At 36.5% G+C, this 20593-nt stretch overlaps 1 protein-coding gene across 12 annotated transcripts in view; it reads left to right on the top strand.

Moving 5' to 3' along the window:
• LRRC7 (leucine rich repeat containing 7) overlaps positions 1–20593 on the top strand; it is a 561937-nt gene that overhangs the window by 437718 nt on the left and 103626 nt on the right. The window lies entirely within an intron of this gene.

Genomic DNA, 20593 nt, shown 5'->3' with positions numbered 1-20593 from the left:
GCCTATTAGAGCAAAGAACAAAATCAATATAACTCGGGGAAAAAATAGCACATATTATTGCTAAAAATTTGTTTAAGAAAATATTGCTACTAGCTGACCCTTCTCTGCAAATGGTCAGGCTTTTGTCAGCAGTGATCTAAAACTAACCAGATTTTTTTAATAATCCCACAGTTAACTAAAATATGGAGAGTATCTCATTTCATTGTGCTTCTATTGTTGTCTCCATAAAAAGAACATTTAATCTGTAGAGCAAAATATCACTGTAAAGTTTAAAAAAAAAAAAAAAAAACATGATGTCTTCCACATGTCACAATTATAAGATAATTATGAAAAATATAATTGTAGAGATAATATTGTTCAACATTCCTCAAATTAATAGGAAATAAGGCATTATAAGGCATAAAATAGAATTTATATTCTCACCAAAATTGTTTGCCACTGTCATAGAGGGTGTCAAGGAGGATAAAATGGGAAATTTATAAAACATTTTGCAAATCTTAGACTGCTATGCAAATGCTAGGTATATTTGTTATATTATTATTATATTATTTATATTATTTGTTATATTATTATTATGTTTGTTATATTAGTATTATTACTATGGCTAGTGTAAAGTCCAAACTGAAAAGAGATTTTCTATAGTTAGGGAGGTCTTCCAAATGCTCAGTTTTATGGACAATATTGTACACATTGTGAGCCCTAGAACCCTATAGGACTGCCTAGAGGAGATCCCTATTCCCTCAGAAGAATATGCTTTATTCACCAGGAAAAACCAAGTGGATGAAAAATTTCTCCCATTCAGATGAGGATGCTCAGCTAAATATATAACCCATACAGCTATTCCAGCAATGTATATATCTCAGACAGCCACTAAGGGTGTACGGTGGGCTGCACTCAGAATTTAACCATAGGTGAAGAGTGAGATGGATTTGCCTTTACAAAACCATGTTTTAAATGACCTCAAGCTTCTTCCAGAAATAACAGCTCATCTGTTAACATCAATAATCATCCAGTGACACAATTTGACTGCAAGTCTCTCAAGAATTAACATTATCATTTCCACAAAATGTCAAAGTGAAGAGGTATTGTGATCATTAACAGTCTGCAACAACTTGTCCCAGACAATTGTCCCTGAAGACTGGTGTAAAGGATGTCATCAGAGAGAAGTATGACTTCAAAAGGAGATGGGTCAGTCAAGTAGCCAGAGACAGGGATAGTCAGCGTACTGTCCATGTGCTTCCATAACATCAGTACAATAAAGGCAGTCTGGGAAAGGAAGCTGGGTAGCAGAATAATCAGAAAACCGAACTATCGACCCTAATACAGGAAGCCAGTGTGACTGCTTAGATATCAACAGAATTTGGTGGGATGACATATAGGGACTGTAGCTCTGAAAAGATGCATTTTCTTCAAAATAAAATGATAAGGAAGGAAGAGATTCACTGAAAAATTTATATTCAAAAGACATAAAAATATGACAAAATATAGAAAAGAGAGCTAACCAGTGGAGAACATTTGAATGAAAATTAGTGGAGGCAGAGAACTATGTCCTATTGTTATCAGAAAATAATGCAGGGGCAGAGCCAAGAGGGCGGAGAAGATACACGTGAATTTGTAAGCTCCCTTCTTCCCTCATTACCAATTAGTTAAATCAGCCTCAAAAATAGTGCTGGACTGATAAAAACCACATGGCTTAGAAGCACAACTTACTAGCTGAAGAGAATCTGGAATTTCAACAGAAAAGGTCAGTTCCAAGGAGAGGAAGAAAAAAAGCCAGCACAGACAAGGTTAGATGCTAATACACTGTGCAGATCGGGCTGGGGAGAACTCTGGGATCAGAGAAGCCACTAAGATAGAGGAATCTGACACAGGCTGTTAGTTCTTCTCTGCTTATAAAACAGCAGTTCAGAAGAGAAATCAAGTCACTTTAAAATATAAAGCTAGATCCTAAATCTACCCCAATCTGGAAGGGACCTAATAGATCTTGGCACTGCTGTGCAGCCACCTTCTGCTGCCCGGGGCTTCTCCTTGGGGTAGTTAAGAGCCTGAACAGCCCGAGGCAGACTCTAATCCACATAGTGTAGGTCTCAGCCTGAGGCAGTGGAATTCTAGCAGCTGGGGAATTCCCAGAGAAGCAGAACTCCCAGAGAAGCAGAACCTTTGAAGTGGGGACCATGGTTTTGGGGCAGACACTTCCAGTTTGTGCACAGGGGCTTACATGTCAGCTGCTGATATCCACGCCCCACTGGACACATTGGCTGGGGTTTGTGACGCTTTCACTGTTCAGCCTTAAACCTCAGGGCAGTCGCTAGGCCACACAGCGGGATCCTTCACTGGGCACTCCTCACAGCGCAGCCGTGCTAAACACCTCTGAGGCATTTCCGGGGAGAGAGGAAGGGAACTCTGTCCCAGAGCTCTCTCTTAGCTCAGGCACAGGGTTGTTGCATTCTACACCCCCCCCCCAATCTGGGAGGAAGCTGGTAAATAAATAAATAAACTTCTTACCCCAAGGGCAGACCCCCAACAGATTTTTAACAATGAGTAAGAAGCTAAAGAGAACGATTGACACCTTCTCTACAGAGAAAGAGCAGGTATCCAACCCCAAGGAAGTTAATAGTAGAGAGTCAGCAGATAACAGCCTAAAGGGGAACGATATCTGCCCCCATCACATAACTGTCTCCTAGAAGAGACTATTAAAAAGTTAAAGAGAGTTTGAAGAAAAATGGGGAAAGGAAAGAGAAGCTATGATAGAGAATAACAACATCCTGAAATTTGAGTTAGAAAAAATAAAGAATTCACAGAAGGTGCAGGGAAACAAAATTTGTGAATTAGAAAAGGTTAAAAAAAATCGCAGGAAAGTAGGATTTCTGAATTGGAAAAGATAACAAATTCTCAAGAAAGTAGGATTTCTGAATTGGAAAAAGAAAATAACTCGCTAAAAAAAAATTTAGTGAAATGGAAAAAAATTCAACAGAGCAAAATAATTCATTTAAAAACTCAATTGGGCATATACAAAAAGAACTAAAAAATGTGAATGAAGAAAATAATTCATTAAAAATCAGGACAGAACAAATAGAAATGAATGATTCATTGAGAAACCAAGAATCAGCCAAACAAAACAAAAAAAAAATGAAAACCTGGAGAATAACATCACTTACTTACTGAGAAAATCTATAGACCTGGAAAATAGATCTAGGAGAGATAATCTGAGGATCATTGGACTTCCTGAAAACTATGATCAAAAAAAGAGCCTAGATTCTATTTTACAGGAAATCATCAAAGAGAACTGCCCAGAGATAATAGAAACAGAAGGGAAAATAGGCATTGAAAGAATTCATCAAACACCTGCTGAAAAAGACCCTAAAAAAAGAACTCCATGGAACATTGTGGCTAAGCTGCAGAACTACCAAACTAAGGGAAAAATGTTGCAAGCAGCAGGGAAAAAACAATTCAAATATCAAGGTGCCACAATAAGGGTCACGCAAGATTTGGCTGGCTCCACATTAAAGGATCAAAGGGCCTGGAACCTGATATTTCAAAAGGCAAAAGAACAAGGATTGTAACCAAGAATAAACTACCCAGCTAACTTTAGCATTTTCTTCCATGGAAGAAGATGGTCATTTAATGAAACAGAGGAATTCCATTTGTTTCTAAGAAAAAAACCAGACTTAAACAAAAAATTTAATCTACATCCGTAAGACTGAAGAGAAACAGAAAAAGGTAAAAAGAACTCTTGAGAACTGTATTGTGGATATATGGAAAGTCCGCATGGATAATTTGATTTTGCTGATATAATATAAAAAGGGAAGTAGTAAAGGGAAGGGGATAGTATCAGAAAAAGGGGAAGGAGTGATAAAAAGAGGGAAACTACATCCCAGCAAGAGGCATAGAAAATCTACCACATCTGAAGGAATTTAGAGAGGGGGAGACTCATTGTGTGAATCTTATGTGAATCATCAAAATAGGCTCAAAGAGTAAATAATTGACATATTTGTTTTTCAGAGAATTCTCTCTCATTTCATTAGAAGGGGGGAGAAGAAAAGAGAAAAGGAAAAGGAGAATAAGGGAAGGGTACAAGAAAGGGGAAGGGACTTAAAAGGAGGGGGGAGGAATACTAAAAAAAAGGGAGGGCTGCATGTCACAAGTGGGGTCTATAAATTAAATATTGAGGAAGGGGCTCAGAGGGGTCAAGGGAAAAAAACCATAATCTGGGGATAATATGATGGCAGGAAATACAGAATTAGTAATTTTAACTGTAAATGTGAATGGGATGAACTCTCCCTTTAAATGGAGGCGGTTAGCAGACTGGATCAAAAGTCAGAACCCTACAATAAGTTGTTTACAGGAAACACACTTAAAGCAGGGAGATAAATACAGAGTAAAGATAAAAGGTTGGAGTAGAATCTATTATGCTTCAGGTAAAGCCAAAAAAGAAGGGGTTGCCATCCTTATCTCAGATCAAGCAAAAGCAGAAAATGATCTAATTAAAAGAGATAAGGAAGGAAACCATATCCTGCTAAAAGGTAGCATAAACAATGAAGTCACATCAATACTAAACATATATGCCCAAGTGGTATAGCATCTAACTTCCTAAAGGAAAAGTTGAGAGTTGCAAGAAGAAATAGACAGCAAAACTATAATAGTGGGAGATCTCAACCTTGCACTCTCAGAATTAGACAAATCAAACCACAAAACAAATAAGAAAGAAATTAAAAAGGTAAATAGAACATTAGAAAAACTAGGTATGATAGACCTTTGGAGAAAACTGAATGGTGATAGAAAGGAGTATACTTTCTTCTCAGCAGTTCATGAAACCTATACAAAAATTGACCATATATAAGGACATAAAGATCTCAAAATTAAATGCAGGAAGGCAGAAATAATAAATGCCTTCTTCTCAGATCACAATGCAATAAAAACTACATTCAATAAGAAGTTAGAGGTAAATAGACCAAAAAGTAATTGGAAACTGAATAATATCATCTTAAAGAATGACTGGGTGAAACAGCAAATTATAGAAACAATTAATAATTTCACCCAAGATAATGACAATGATGAGACATCATACCAAAATTTGTGGGATGCAGCTAAAGCAGTAATAAGGGGAAATTTTATATCTTTAGAGGTTTATTTGAACAAAATAGGAGAAAGAGAAGATTAATGAATTGGGCCTACAACTTAAAAAGCTAGAAAAAGACCAAATTAAAAACCCCCAACAAAAAACCAAACTTGAAATACTAAAATTAAAAGGAGAAATCAATAATATTGAAAGTAAAAAAAAACTATTGAATTAATAAATAAAACCAAGAGTTGGTTTTATGAAAAAGCCAATAAAATAGATAAACCTTTGGTAAATCTGATCAGAAAAAGGAAAGAGAAAAATCAAATTGTTAGTTACAAATGAAAAAGGGGATCTTTCTACCAATGAAGAGGAAATTAGAGAAATGATAAGGAGTTACTTTGCCCAACTTTATGCCAATAAATTTGATAACTTAAGTGAAATAGACGACTACCTCCAAAAATATAGGCTTCCTAAATTAACAGAGGAGGAGAAAAATTGCTTAAATAGTCTCATTTCAGAAAAAGAAATAGAACAAGCTATTAATCAACTCCCCAGGAAAAAATCCCCAGGACCAGATGGATTTACATGTGAATTCTACCAAACATTTAAAGAACAATTAACCCCAATGTTATATAAACTATTTGAAAAAATAGGGGATGAAGGAGTCCTACCAAACTCTTTTTATGACACAGACATGGTACTAATACCTAAACCAGATAGATCGAAAACTGAGAAAGAAAACTATAGACCAATTTCCTTAATGAATATTGATGCTAAAATCTTAAATAAGATATTAGCAAAAAGACTTCAGAAAATCATCCCCAGGATAATACACTATGATCAAGAAGGATTTATTCCAGGAATGCAGGGCTGGTTTAATATTAGGAAAACTATTAGTATAATTGACCATATTAATAATCAAATTAATAAAAACCATATGATCATCTCAATAGATGCAGAAAAAGCATTTGATAAAATTCAACATCCATTCCTACTAAAAACACTTGAGAGTATAGGAATAAATGGACTATTCCTTAGAATAATCAGGAGCATATATTATGTAGTGGAGATAAACTGAATCTTTCCCAGTAAGATCAGGAGTGAAACAAGCCCACTATCACCATTACTATTCAATATTGTATTAGAAATGCTAGCCTTGGCAATAACAATTGAGAAAGAGATTAAAGGAATAAGAGTAGGTAATGAGGAAATCAAACTGTCACTCTTTGCAGATGATATGATGGTATACTTAGAGAACCCCAAAGACTCTGTTAAAAAGCTATTAGATATAATTCACAACTTTAGCCAAGTTGCTGGTTACAAAATAAATCCACATAAATCCTCAGAATTTTTATACATCACCAACAAAATGCAACAGCAAGAGATACAAAGAGAAATTCCATTCCAAACAAATGTTGAGAGTATAAAATATTTGGGAATCCATCTACCAAAGAAAAGACAGGAATTATATGAACAAAATTACAAGGCACTTGCCACAAAAATAAAGTCAGATTTAAATAATTGGAAAGTCATTCAGTGCTCTTGGATAGGCTGAACTAATATAATAAAGATGACAATACTCCCCAAACTAATCTATTTATTTAGTGCTATACCGATCAGACTCCCAAGAAACTATTTTAATGACCTAGAAAAAATAACAACAAAATTCATATGGAAGAATAAAAGGTCGAGAATTTCAAGGGAATTAATGGAAAAAAAAAGTCAGATGAAGGTGGTCTAGGTGTACCTGATCTAAAGCTATATTATATAGCAGCAGTCACCAAAACCATTTGGTATTGGCTAAGAAATAGACCAATCAGTGGAACAGATTAGGTACAAAGGACAAAAAAGCGTACATCTATAGCAATCTAGTGTTTGACAAACCCAAAGATACCAACATTAGGGACAAAAATTCATTATTCAGAAGAAACTGTTGGGAAAACTGGAAATTAGTAGGACAGAAGTTAAATATGGATCCACACTTAACACCATGTACCAAGATAAGATCAAAATGGGTCCATGATTTAGGCATAAAGAATGAGATCATAAATAGATTAGAGGAACAGAGGATAATCTACCTCTCAGACCTGTGGAGGAGGAAGGAATTTATGACCAGAGGAGAACTAGAGATCATTGTTGATCACAAAATAGAAGATTTTGATTACATCAAACTAAAAAGTTTCTGTACAAACAATACTAATGCAAACAAGATTAGAAGGGAAGTAACAAATTGGGAAAATATTTTTACAGTTAAAGGTTCTGATAAAGGTCTCATTTCCAAAACATATAGAGAACTGACCCTAATTTATAAGAAATCAAACCATTCTCCAATTGATAAATGGTCAAAGGATATGAACAGACAATTCTCAGATGATGGAATTGAAACTATCTTCACTCATATGAAAGAGTGTTCCAAATCACTACTGATCAGAGAAATGCAAATTAAGACAACTCTGAGATACCACTACACCCTGTCAGATTGGCTAAGATGACAGGAACAAATAATGACAAATGTTGGAGGGGATGTGGGAAAACTGGGACACTGATACATTGTTGGTGGAGTTGTGAAAGAATTCGGCCATTCTGGAGAGCAATTTGGAACTATGCCCAAAAAGTTATCAAACTGTGCATACCCTTTGACCCAGCAGCGCTACTACTGGGCTTATATCCCAAAGAAATACTAAAGAGCGGGAAGAGACATATATGTGCCAAAATGTTTGTGGCAGCTCTTTTTGTAGTAGCTAGAAACTGGAAGTTGAATGGATGTCCATCAATTGGAGAATGGTTGGGTAAATTATGGTATATGAAGGTTATGGAATATTATTGCTCTGTAAGAAACGACCAGCAGGATGAATTCAGAGAGGTTTGGAGAGACTTATATGAACTGATGCTGAGTGAAATGAGCAGAACCAGAAGATCACTTTACACTTCAACAACAATACTGTATGAAGATATATTCTGATGGAAGTGGAAATCTTCAACATAAAGAAGATTCAACTCACTTCCATCAATGATGGACAGAAACAACTATACCCAGAGAAGGAACACTGGGAAGTGAATGTAAACTGTTAGCACTACTGTCTATCTACCCAGGTTACTTATACCTTCGGAATCCAATACTTAACGTGCAACAAGAAAATTGGATTTATACACATATATTGTTTCTAGGTTATGCTGTAACACATGTAAAATGTATGGGATTGCCTGTCATCTAGGGGAGGGAGTAGAATGAGGGAGGGGAAAATTTGGAAAAATGAATACAAGGGATAATGTTATTTTAAAAATTACTCATGCATATGTACTGTCAAAAAAATTTGTAATTATAAAATTAATTTAAAAAAATGAAAAAAAAAAGAAAATAATGGCAGAAAAAAGGGAAGAAAGGAGAAGCTGGGAAGCAGATCTCCCCCTGGCAGAGTGATATGTGACAGAAATGGCCGATGAATAGCAGCCTAGTTGAAAGAACTCACACTGCTGAGCTTGAAGTCAGGAAGATCTGAATTCAAATCCAGCCTCATACACTCTACTAGCTGTATGCTCCTGGAAAAGCCACTGAACTTCTGCCTGTCTCAGATCTCTCATCTATATTTCATAGAATTATTATGAAGAACAAGCATTTTGGATATTTATAAATTGTTTAGCAATTTGACTGCTTGGCTAATAGAAGGTGCTATATAAAAGCTGGCTATTATTAGTGATAGAGAAGTTTAGTTCTTCCTCCATTTGTGTGTGAGCACACCAAAAACAGAGACACCAACAATTTCTTGCCTTGTTTTAAAGACAATCTAATTCTTCAAAATTGGAATAATCTGAAAAGAAGAAATCCAATCTGAGTCTGATCTGTATTAACAAAAAGGAATTGGTTATAGAGATGAAATTATAGGAATGAGTGAGGGGAAGTGGAAGGAGGATGCAAAACGGCCATTCCCTCCTGGGATCTGGGATCTAGGAGATAAAATCTGGAGACAATCTTCCGTGCACTCCAGGTTTTAGAAGAATGAATTTCAAAGAATTAAGGAAAAGGATAGGTAGACATTTTACATTTAAAATTAACTGTGGGTGATAGAAAGCCAACAATCAAATCCTGAAAGAAATAATTCTGAGCAGGAAAAGGGAAAGTTGTATAAATAGGTTTCAATGAATACACAGAGAACTCATTAAGTAACCCATAGGAAACCTATTTTCCTTCATGGATTCTTTAGAAAAGATATTTAGGTTCTAGGTACAATTTGGTATAGCACCTATTGAAAACCCTAGCTAAAGAGCTCATGGTAATCTGTACACTTTAGTTGCTGAGAGGCTATTATGACCAATAATACCTTTGATTCCATATCCTCCAATTTTGTCTTGAAGATTACCACTTCAATCATCCCCAACTGTAACCCTAACCCAAACCCTTTTGACTCCCAACTCTAACTACTAATCTTTCTCTATTTAATGAAGTCTAGGTGCCTAATTCTGCACTGTCCTTAAGAAAGCTTTCCTAGATTCTCATCATTACATCAAATACTCCTTCCTTTCTCAAACTTTTAGGGGGAAAAAAATCTGTCATTCTCGTTGCCTCTACTTCCTCCCCTCTCATCATGCTACTGAAATTCCTCTCTTCAAGACTCCAATGACCTCTTAATTGTAAGTCTGATGGTCTTTCCTGAGCCTTTGTCCTTCCTGACCTATCTTCTGCATTCGATATTGTTCACCCTCTATTTCTAGATCCTTTCTCCCTTGGTTTTGTCATCCTTACCACACCTCTTACCCCTGAGTGTTCCCCAAGGTCCCTCTTTATTCTCTTTCACTTGATGGCATCATTAACTTCCATAGATTTAATTATTGCCTCTATTCACATGACATTAAGTCTATAAATCCAGCCCTAATCACAGCCCTGACCTTCAGTTCTACTTATTAGCATTATAGAGAGAACTAAGGAAAGCCATAAAGACCATCTAAACTCACAAGAGTCTTTTATAGTTGAAGAACTTAGTCTTACTACAGTTTCATAGTCTGCCCAAGAGTAAGTATATCCCTAGCTCCTCTGTTCCCATTCCCCTCAATTTAATCCCCTCAGTATCCCACTCAAAAGATATTCACTCACCCCTTCCACTGTGCTTTCTGTAATGTCAGCTTCATGGGTCACAAGCTTGCTTTCATCCTGAACTTTTTCCTCTCTCACACTTCCATCTTTGGCTTTCACTGGGAGCTGGCCTCCTCTCAATGACCCAACCTACTGGCTGCCCTTTTCTCTGGTTACACTTTAATTGATCCCACTCAACTCATTGGATGAGGTTCAATAGCTCTTTGCTCTATTATTCAACTTCCAGTCTCTCCTTACCACTCTCACTCTTGTGATTTTCATTTAGATTATTTGTGCCTGACCTATGGTAGAGCCTTCTGAGTTCACATTAATCTGATCCGCCATAGTTACTGTACTTTTACTCCAACATAACAATGTCATTTTGGTCCTCTTAGAGAACAAAAGTCAGCAACCAATCAATCATAATTACTCAGTAACTTTTTTTTTTTTTAGGTTCCCTGTCTAAAACCTAATCAAACTTCTGGTAGTTCTTGTTGACCATTTCCGGAAAAGTTAGTACTTGGCTTACAATCTTTCTCTTTTCCCCAATTCCTGTCTTCATAAAAGGGACTTCACCATACATATTACTATTCTTTTAAACACCCTACCCTCCCAGTTCCTTAATTTAGTCATTTTCCATGACCCACCAAAGATACCTTGATCTTGCCATCATCCACAAATACATTACTTCTTCATTCCTGAAATCTGAAATTCCCTTCTCTGACCATAGTCTGTTGTCGTCGGATCTCTCCCTCTGTTTTGCAACTCCAAATTCTAACCTTTTTCCTCACTATTACACTCACTCCCTCAGCTCATTTCTTTTCTAGGCCATCACCTTTTCCCCCATTTATTTATTTATTTGTTTGTTTGTTTGTTTGTTTATTCATTCATTCATTCATTCATTTGTTTGTTTATATATTTATTTTTGATTTTTCATATGCCAGGTTCTTGTTAAATTTCTGTTTTTTGTTTTTTATTGTTATCTTTATCCTGGTTTTACATGTACATTAACTTTTTTAAAGATACACATTTCTTTATGAATCATGTGGGGAGAGAAAAATCAGAATAAAAGGGGAAAACCATGAAAGAAAAAAAAACAGAAGAACAAAAGAAAAAAGTGAACATAACATGTGTTGATTTACATTCATTCTCCATAGTTTTCAGCCTGGATACAAATGGTATTTTCTGTCCAAAGTTTATTGAGATAGCCATGGATGACTGAACCACTGAGAAGAACCAAGTCTTTCAGAGTTGATCATTACACAATCTTGTTCCTTGTACACTGTACTCCTGGTTCTACTTGTTTCATTCAGCATATCAGTTCATGTAATTCTTTCTAGTCGGACATCACTTATTACTGACTTTACTGTCCTTCCTTCTCCATTCACTCCTTGGTGAACCAATTCAACTCTACACTTTCCTCTTCCCTAAATTCCCTTCCTCCCTTATCCTGTCACCATTTATTGCTTTCACTCCTACTCAAATATTTCTGAATAAAGCTGGAGAAAATTATAAACTAAATGCACTAGCAATTTATGTTACATAATCTCAACTGGGCATTAACGGAGATGGCTTTTCTAAACCTATTCATCCCTCTTTAAATCTTCCATGGCTCCACCCTGAGAACCTTGTCTCACTGAAAGAACTGAAAAATCACTCACTAAGAGACTCTTTCTTCCCCTGTTTCTCATCTTACAACAAGTATCTGCAGCTAATTCTCCTTGACTCCTATTTCAGCTGAAGAGATGACCCTTCTCCTTGCCACGACAAACTTCTCTGTGTGTAAAATAATCCTATTCTGTTCCATCTTCCCCCTCTATCTTCCAAATTTTCTCACTAATCCTCAATCTCTACTAGGGTGTAGACATACACATACCCATGTAGCCCCCATCCTCAAAAAATCCTCACTACGTCATCTGAACCCACTGGTCCCAAACTTCTCTTAGTACCCTGGATATCTTAGAATCAGCTGGAGTCAGGATGAGCAAAATCCTTTATTCTTGGTCTTTTGGGGTTGCCATCAGGGGATTAGATATAGGAATCTCCACACCTCCTTTCTCTCCCTCCACCACCAAAGAATGATTCTGCTTGTCCTACTCTACCCTCTGATCTCTCTTCCCCTTCTTTGTCCACACCCACAGATCCATCCAGCACAGAGTTGAGTAGTATTAAACTTCAAGCATATGTTAATAGAGAATTGTCCAATTGATAATTAGCTTTAAGTGATAGGTTATCTTGGTTAAGTACATCTGCTTAGTTCTAGCCCTTTACATTCTCCAAAACTATCAATGATCTCCTAGCTGAAAAATCTAATTGCCTTTTTTTTTAAAAGTCTCATCCTTCTTGATGTCTGTGCAGACTTTAGCATTGTCGAACATCATCTACTTGGTTTCCATGAAACTACTCTAAGTTAATATTCCTTTTACTTATCAACGTCTTCTTAGAGTCTTCTCTACAAAACTTTCATACAGGTCACATCTACTAATGATGGGTGACCCCCAGACTTCTGTCCTGGGCCCTCTTCCCTTTTTCCTCCATACTCTAGTTTGATGATCTTATCACCTGCTAAAAATTCAATGATCATCTCTACACTAATGATTTTATTTGTTTATCCAATCCTTATCTTTCTACTGATCTTTAGCTTCCAATCTCCAACCACTTATTGGATATCTTGAACTGGATGTCTTATAGATAACCTCAATCATCATGTCCAAAACTCACCTCATTAATTCCTTCCCTTTAACTTCGATATTATTGTCAAGGGTCTAACCCAATCATGAGGCTTTTATCTAAGGAGTCATCCTTGACTAAGCTTTCTGACTCTCTCTAGTCTGTTAGCAAGTTCGTTTGATTTTAACTTTGTAAAATCATCCCAATATTCCCCTTTTCTGTCCCTTAACAGTCACAACTCTGAGGCAGGCCCTCAGCACCTCATGCCTACACTGGTAAAATAGCTTTCTGGTTTGTTTTTTCTGCCTCAAGGCTGTTCTCATTCCCTGACCTAACTCTCGTAACTACATTGTGTCCTCTCCTTCCCACCTTCCTTTCAACCTTTTTTTCCCTTTAAGATCACTTTCTGCACTCAAAATTTCCCAAATATTCCAACTATTAATGTCCTTCCTGAAATACACACACACACACACACACACACACACACACACACACACATTCCCTAATAAAATGTAAGCTCCTTGAGAATGAGGATTATTTCATATTTTGTCTTTGTCCCTAGCACCTAGGACAGTTCTTGAACCCCACTAGGTTCTTAATAAATGATAATTGATTGCTTAATTGATTTAATAAAAGATATTTAATCAAATGGCACAGGAAGTTACATAATAGGAGATCTCAAGCACGAGAAATACATGTGCAATATAAATTTTCAAATTACTATAACAATTCAAGTCAATGAAGGTTAATTATAGGCTAGATTTAGCCTAGGAAATATTCATGGAAGAATAGGTCCCGAAATGAGTCTTTAGTTCCTTCCTCCCATCTTTCCCTTTTGTTCTTCATCCATTTATGGGTCTTCTTTTATTAATTTTTATAACTTTAAGTTTGATTCAATTCAATGAAAGTTTATTTATTTTCTATTATGTGAACTGTTCTATGTTCTAAGAGAGGAGCAAAGTTTTCCTGCGAAAGAATCACTTCCCTCATGACACTATGGATGTTTGTATGAAGATAAGTAGATAGATCTAAAGATAGACAGTATTAATTCCATCTTTATTAGTTCATTGGACTTATAGAAAAAAATGTATTAAATGAGTGGTTTTGGCTCACCAATTAAAATAATGTCAAGTTGACAGCATTTCTCAAGCCCTTACTTAAGGTGCCAGATAGTATCTAAATTCTGGGGACCTGAAAAAATCAAAAAAACAAAACAAAACAAAACAAAAAAAACAGTCCCTGCTGTCAAAAGTTACAATTTAATGGGAGAGAAAATATGCTAACAAGTATTTATAAAAAAAGACATTGACAGGAGAAATTGGAGAGGAGGAATGAGAATGAAAGGGAATTGGACGGGTTACTTTTAGAAACTGAGATTTAACTGAGACTGGAAGGAAGTCAGAGAAGCTAGGACAAAAGTCAAAGAGGGAGAAAATTCCAGGACAGAGGAATAGCTAATGGAAACTCCTGAAATCAGGAGATGGAGCGTCATTATGAGAAAAGCGAAGAGGTCAGTGGCATTGGATTATATAATACTTATATAATATAATATATATATTATATATTATCATATATAATATATAATACCTGTGAAAGAACAGGGTATAAGAAGATAGGCAAGGTAGAACAGGTCCAGGTTAGGAAAGGCTCTGGAAGCCAAACAGGATTTTATATTTGATTCTGCAAATAACTGGGTGATTGAATAGAGCAAGGGACAAAGCAGAGGGGAAAACGTGGTGAGACCGAGGGTTTAGAAAGATCATTTGATAGTTGAGGAAAGGGTAGACTAGAGCAGAGAGAGTCTTAAATCAGGGATACAAGCAGAAGATTATGTAAGAATTGTAAAAATGAGAAGTAGACCCTTCATATTACTTTTTTGCCAGCTTTTCATTATTTTGGAGAAGGAAATGACAAAACACACCAGTGTCTCTGATGAGAAAACCCAAAATGGGGTCACAAAGAGTCAGACATAACAAGATGAAGACTAATATACATAGATATGTATCTATAGTGTGTATATACATAGCTATCTATGGATACATACCTATATAAAATGTTTTCCTATAAAACTGCTCCCTTAATCTTATACTCTATTAGTTTTTTCCTTTTTCATCCATAACATATAAATATCAAAAATAAGGATTAGTAACAAATTCTATTATCTAAAAGTAATATAAAATAGTACAAAGGATTAGTATGTTTAAAATCCTGCTTATGATCTCATATCTATCCCCTCTTTTCTCATCTTATCGCCACCACACTGTTAGACAAGTTTTCCCATAGCCCTCCTCCAATCAAATGAGATATCTTTTGTAAAGATACCATGACATCTGGCACACATTAGGCACTTAATGTGTTCCTTTCTCTTTCTTCCCAAAATGCTTGCTTCCTATCACTTCATCAACACCAACATCACCCTTCCTCACTGGGGGTGTCCCCCAAGACTGTCCTGCATCTTCTTCTCTCACTTCTCTAATTTCATCCTTTTTAAAATATATATTATCATCTTTTATGTAGATGATTCATAGGTCTATATAACCAACTCTTCCTCCAGAGTTTCAGTTCAGCATCCCTAGTTGCCTGATAGATACCATCTCTATGTGGATGCCCTGAGAAGCTACAAATGCAGCATAAGAACTTGATCCTCTTTCTCAAAGCCCACCCCTCTTCCAAACATTTCTTTTTCTAGAAAAGATGTGCCATTCAACCAATCTTGTACATTTATAATCTTACAATGATCCCCAATTCCTTCTTCATAACCCCAGAGCCACCAATTACAAAAGCTTGCTGTGTCTACCTCTAACATATCTCCCCTCAAATATAGAATTGCACGTATTTAATATATAGTGGATCACTTGCCATCTAGGGGGGAGGTTAGGGGAAAGGGAGGGAAAAACTTTAGAACACAAGATTTGGTAAGGGTAAATGTTGAAAATTATCAATGTATATATTTTGAAAATAAAAAGCTTCAATTAAAAACAAATATCTTCACTGACTAGCCACTATCTTAGTTTCTCATCTCTTTTCTAGACTGTTGCAATGGTTTCTTGAACATCGATCTCTCTGCTTTCAGTCTCTCTGTATTTTGATCTGTCCACTTATTGGCCAGAGTCATTTTCATTAGGTGCGGTTAGGAAGATGGCATTCACTCACCCGTTCAGTTCCAGTAGTTTTCTTTTGATTTAAGGATAAAATCTAGATTCATGTTTGGCCTTGAAAGCCCTTTGCAACTTGACCTTAACTTGAGTCTCTGACTTCCTTACTGATTACTCTTCTCCCATCACTTGCAACCTAGACAAACTGACCTTCTTCTCTTTGTTCTTCACGCACAGTGCCTCGTTCCCTTCTTTCCATCTTTGAGCTGGCCCTCTCCCCTATTTGGAAGGCATTCCTTCCATACCCCACCTCTGAAAATTTCTCTTTCCTTCAGACGTAGCTCAAGTGATGTTTTTCTTTTAATTGCACATATCTACCCTCTATCACATTGCTTGCTGTCTTGGGGAGGAGAAAAGTAAAGGAGGGAGAGAGAAATATTTGGAACACAAAGTCTTACCAAAATGAATGCAGAAAAACTATCTTTACATGTATTTGGAAGAATAAAATACTATTGAATTTTTTTAAGTCACTTTAAGTGCTACTTTCTAGCCAAAGCCTTTCCCAATCAAACAAGCTGCTCTAGTAACTTAGCATTTAAGAGCCTTCTATTGATTCTCTACATCCTTATATGGGTACCTGTTATACTCCACAGGTACTCCATGGAGAGAAAGCTATAATTTTTTGTATTTGTACCTCTGACTCATAGCACATTGCCCTGGCACATAACAGGTACTTAACAAATGATTGCCCATGGATTCATTGGTGAATATTTTTTCTTGTGTATAAGTGTATGGCACTCCTTGACTCAAACCTCTTCTTTGGGTCTCTATTACCTAACAAACTCCTCCATTGGGCCTCTACAATGGGGTGCACTGCTTCCCTCCATGATTTTTCCCTCTAGTTACCTGGGTGATTCACAACCATAGAATCTTAGACTTATGGTTACAATGGAAAGAATCCTGGATTTGGAGTCAAAGGAGCTCTAGACTCAAAGTCTGCCTTTGGAACTTACTGGGGGTATACTTTTAGAGGAAGTTGCTTTGCCTGTTAAATGGGGATAATCAATCCTAGAGAGCTGCCTCTCAGCACAGTCAGAAGGATTGTCTGGAAAGTGTTTCATTGGCCTTAATCATCACACAAATGGCAGTATTTGTATTCTAGTTGTTTTGCCAACTAGCATGTCCTCTACATCTTTGTTTAAAGATCTTAGGGCACCTGGGATTTTCCAAATAATGAGGACAATCCCAACAGGGGCTTCCTTAGGTGGCCCTTCCCATTATCCTAATTCTTTGGAAGTTTTCCTTTCATCAATACTAAATCTGATTCTCGGGAACTGCCACCCGCTTCTGCCCTTGATCAGCCAAGCATGGAAAACCTAATCCCTCTTTCGTACAAGGGCCTTTCAATTACTTTGTACTGAAATGCTATACTCATTGTCGTAATATAAAAGCTCAGTGGCAGGTTTGGGCCAGAGCCGGCCTGGACAAATCTAGAGTTTGAAGAGCTCTGTGAAGAGAGGGGCTGATTTTCCTCAAATTCTATTAGCTTCAGCCCCCCACTATAACATATTCTTAAGCCCCCACCACTTTGGCCACCCTCTCTCTTTAGATTGCAAAGGAAATAGCCCATGACCCTGAGCCTAAGAGCCTTGAGAATAGTCAGGTTTCCATCCCAGGGCCCTCTGCCACCATTCTAAGAAGCAGTCCCAATAGAGTAGCCTGGACTTTCTTCTACAGGTGCTAAAGCAACAGCAAAATAGACTCAGAAAGAAAAATCCTTGCTCAACAAATGGTTCATCAGAAATGGACGCAAAATGGAAATGGCCTTCAAGAAGAGACATGACCATCTGCTTTCCTCCATGAGGACCAAGGACCATCCCACGTGACTGCAGTTGAAACCTTTCATGGAATTGTCTCTGTGATGTTCTCTTCTCTAAATTGTAATGTTCTCTTGGAGAAGGTTTCTTGGGGAACTTCTGGAGGCAGCCTTCGTTTCAGTTCAGAATAATCACTCCAAATGCAGCCAGGGATTAAAGTCCAAATCCTTTATTGTGTCCTTCAAAGTCTTGTCTCTTTTTCTGGGACCTAGTTAGCTTTCTTAGAGGCCTTTCTCCTTGGTTCCAAAAGTTCCGTCCGAACCTCCAGCCAGCACAAAGGTGGAAGTTGGAATGACTGACTCCGCCTCCATGAGTGGGATTGTGGGCTTCTGTGGGCTCGTGGCTCTGGCTCTGAGAGCTTCTTGCTTATATTTCTGCCCAACTTGTGAATCTTCTCGACTTGTGAATCCTTTCCTTATCTATGCTCTCTAAAGGTGTGAAACTCCTTTAAAGATGTGAACTAAGTACAATAAGCATTGTCTCTGTCAGTGACTTAGCACCTTGTTTCAAGTTCTGGTCCATAACATGTCTTCCTGGAGAACTCTTGAATGGAAGGGGCAGTTCAGCTTTTCCATTGGAACCCTGGGGATCGGCACAGAATAAGTCCTTAAAAATGCTTTATTCATTTATTCATTGTTAGTTGACAATTATTAATGGCTCCCTTTCCTTTAAACTTGTATTAATTAGCTTTTTAAGGGGATATTTTGTATATGGGGCTATTTGTAGAGTGAGAATAGACATTTCAGTCACAAAATATATGTCTCCACACACATCCTGTTACCTGGTCATGAATTTTCCCTTTTCTCTCTGCAGTTCCTACAGAGAGTGGGCTCAGACATAAGGTAGCTTCTGCAAAGCTCACAACACAGTATTTTCATTCTTTTTATTGGCGTTTGTTTGCATTTTGTTTTCTTTCTCATTTTTTTTCCTTTTTGATCTGATTTTTCTTGTGCAACCTGATCAATAAGAAGAATTGGATATGTTTAACATATCTTGGATTACTTGCCATCTGGGGAAATGGGAAAAAAGAAAGGAAAAATTTTAGAAAACAAAATTTTGTAAGGGTAAATGTTGAAAAATATTCATGTGTATATTTTTTAAATAAAAAGCTTTAATATAAAAAAAGAAAAGAAAAGATGCTCATGTAATGTGATCTTGAGGTCCTAGGCCATCCTGGTCACCATCTTATACATTCTCTTCTAAAATATGATGGTGTCTAAAGTGCCAGCGTACTCTGTAGTCTGACCAGGGAAGAGAAGGAGAGAAATGGGAGTGATACCTACTTCCTTCTGAACATCAACCATCTCTCAGAAGCCCAAAATCAGGTTAACTGCTTGGGCTGCCATATCCTACTCTTGATTCATAATGGACAGGCTGCCCATTGTAACCTACAGATTCTTTTCAGATATCATCACCCATCTTTTCCTTGTAAAACTGATGTTTTTACCCAATTAGAAAACCACACATTTATCAATATTCATTTTATTCTTATTAGATTTAGTTCAAAGTTAGAGATTCGTCACCTTTTGGGATCCCTGTTCTTCCATATATTAACTTTTCCCAGCTTGGTTTCATTGGAAATTTGATCAGCATGCCATCTTTGTTTTATCCAAACCCTTGATAAACATGAGAAGCAGCAGCACAGGCCACAGACAGGTTCCTGAGTCACTCTTAGAGACCTGCTGAGTTGACCCTCAATCAGTGGTTCAGGAAATATATGACAAGTATATCCATGTGACTGCATTCAAAATAGGGTCTCCTCTTATCTAGTAAACAACTTTGTGACTGTCACCCAAAATATTTTATCAATAGGATGTGAACTTTTCAATGCATCAAGGAATCACTACACATACTTATAAGTCATACTTCATTCTCAAATCAATGTGAAATAGAGAGAGAATCTATTTGTGAGACCTGAGTCATAGGAAACTTCCATCAAAAATCACAATTCACTCTTGTGGGGATTTGAGTACAGAGACTACATCATTAAAATTGTCTTTAAAATAATGATTTTTCATATGTCCGTGATTTATTTCTACATGGAATGAAATTTCAAAAAATTTTAATTTTATTCTGTGTTAACAAATGTCATCCAATGAAATAGGTTTTCCAAATAATAAGTAGCTTATATGTTTGTAGTAGTATACAAAATTGCGTAGATTTTATGCAACAGGTTTTTTGAAATTATTTAAATAAATTATAAAAGAAATTTAATGGAAGTATTGTTTTAGCTGATATAATCAAACTTGATATGTTTAATCCTTTTCAATTCAGTAATCATTTCTTAAACATTTCTATGTGCTGGGCACTGTGCTAAGTATTGCTATATAAGGTCAGACTTTATCTTACTTGGTCAACAAATATATCTTTTATCCATATAATAAAACTTCAATTCAAAATAATCTATTCTTGATGGCATTTTAGATCATGTAAAAACTTTGAACTTCTCTGAATTTTGTGAATTTGTTAATAATTTTATTGCACTTGATCACAGATGAGATCATATGTTTAAATACATTGCAAACCTTAAAGCTCTTTATATATGCTAGCTATTAATTTATACGTATCCCTAAGAAAACAGATTATTGAAAACTAATGGGCATGAAGAATTATACCTAAAAGGGTTTTTTCTTAAGAAAAAGAAAAACATAACTTCATTAAGTTTGAAGATTGCCCAAAAGAGCACATCTATAGTGATATTGATCAATGAGACTGACCTTGGTACTGTCTCTGATGCTTCAGGGTTCTGTGATTTTGTCTGTGTAGATATTACTTCTACTTTCTCTGACATTTATAATCTCCTGAGGATTATTATGGTCAA

Source organism: Sminthopsis crassicaudata, chromosome 4 (genome assembly GCF_048593235.1).
Source record: "Sminthopsis crassicaudata isolate SCR6 chromosome 4, ASM4859323v1, whole genome shotgun sequence".
Classification (NCBI taxonomy): Eukaryota; Metazoa; Chordata; class Mammalia; order Dasyuromorphia; family Dasyuridae; genus Sminthopsis; species Sminthopsis crassicaudata.
The sequence above is the reverse complement of the archived record's forward strand: the minus strand, read 5'-3'. Positions and strand labels throughout refer to the sequence as shown.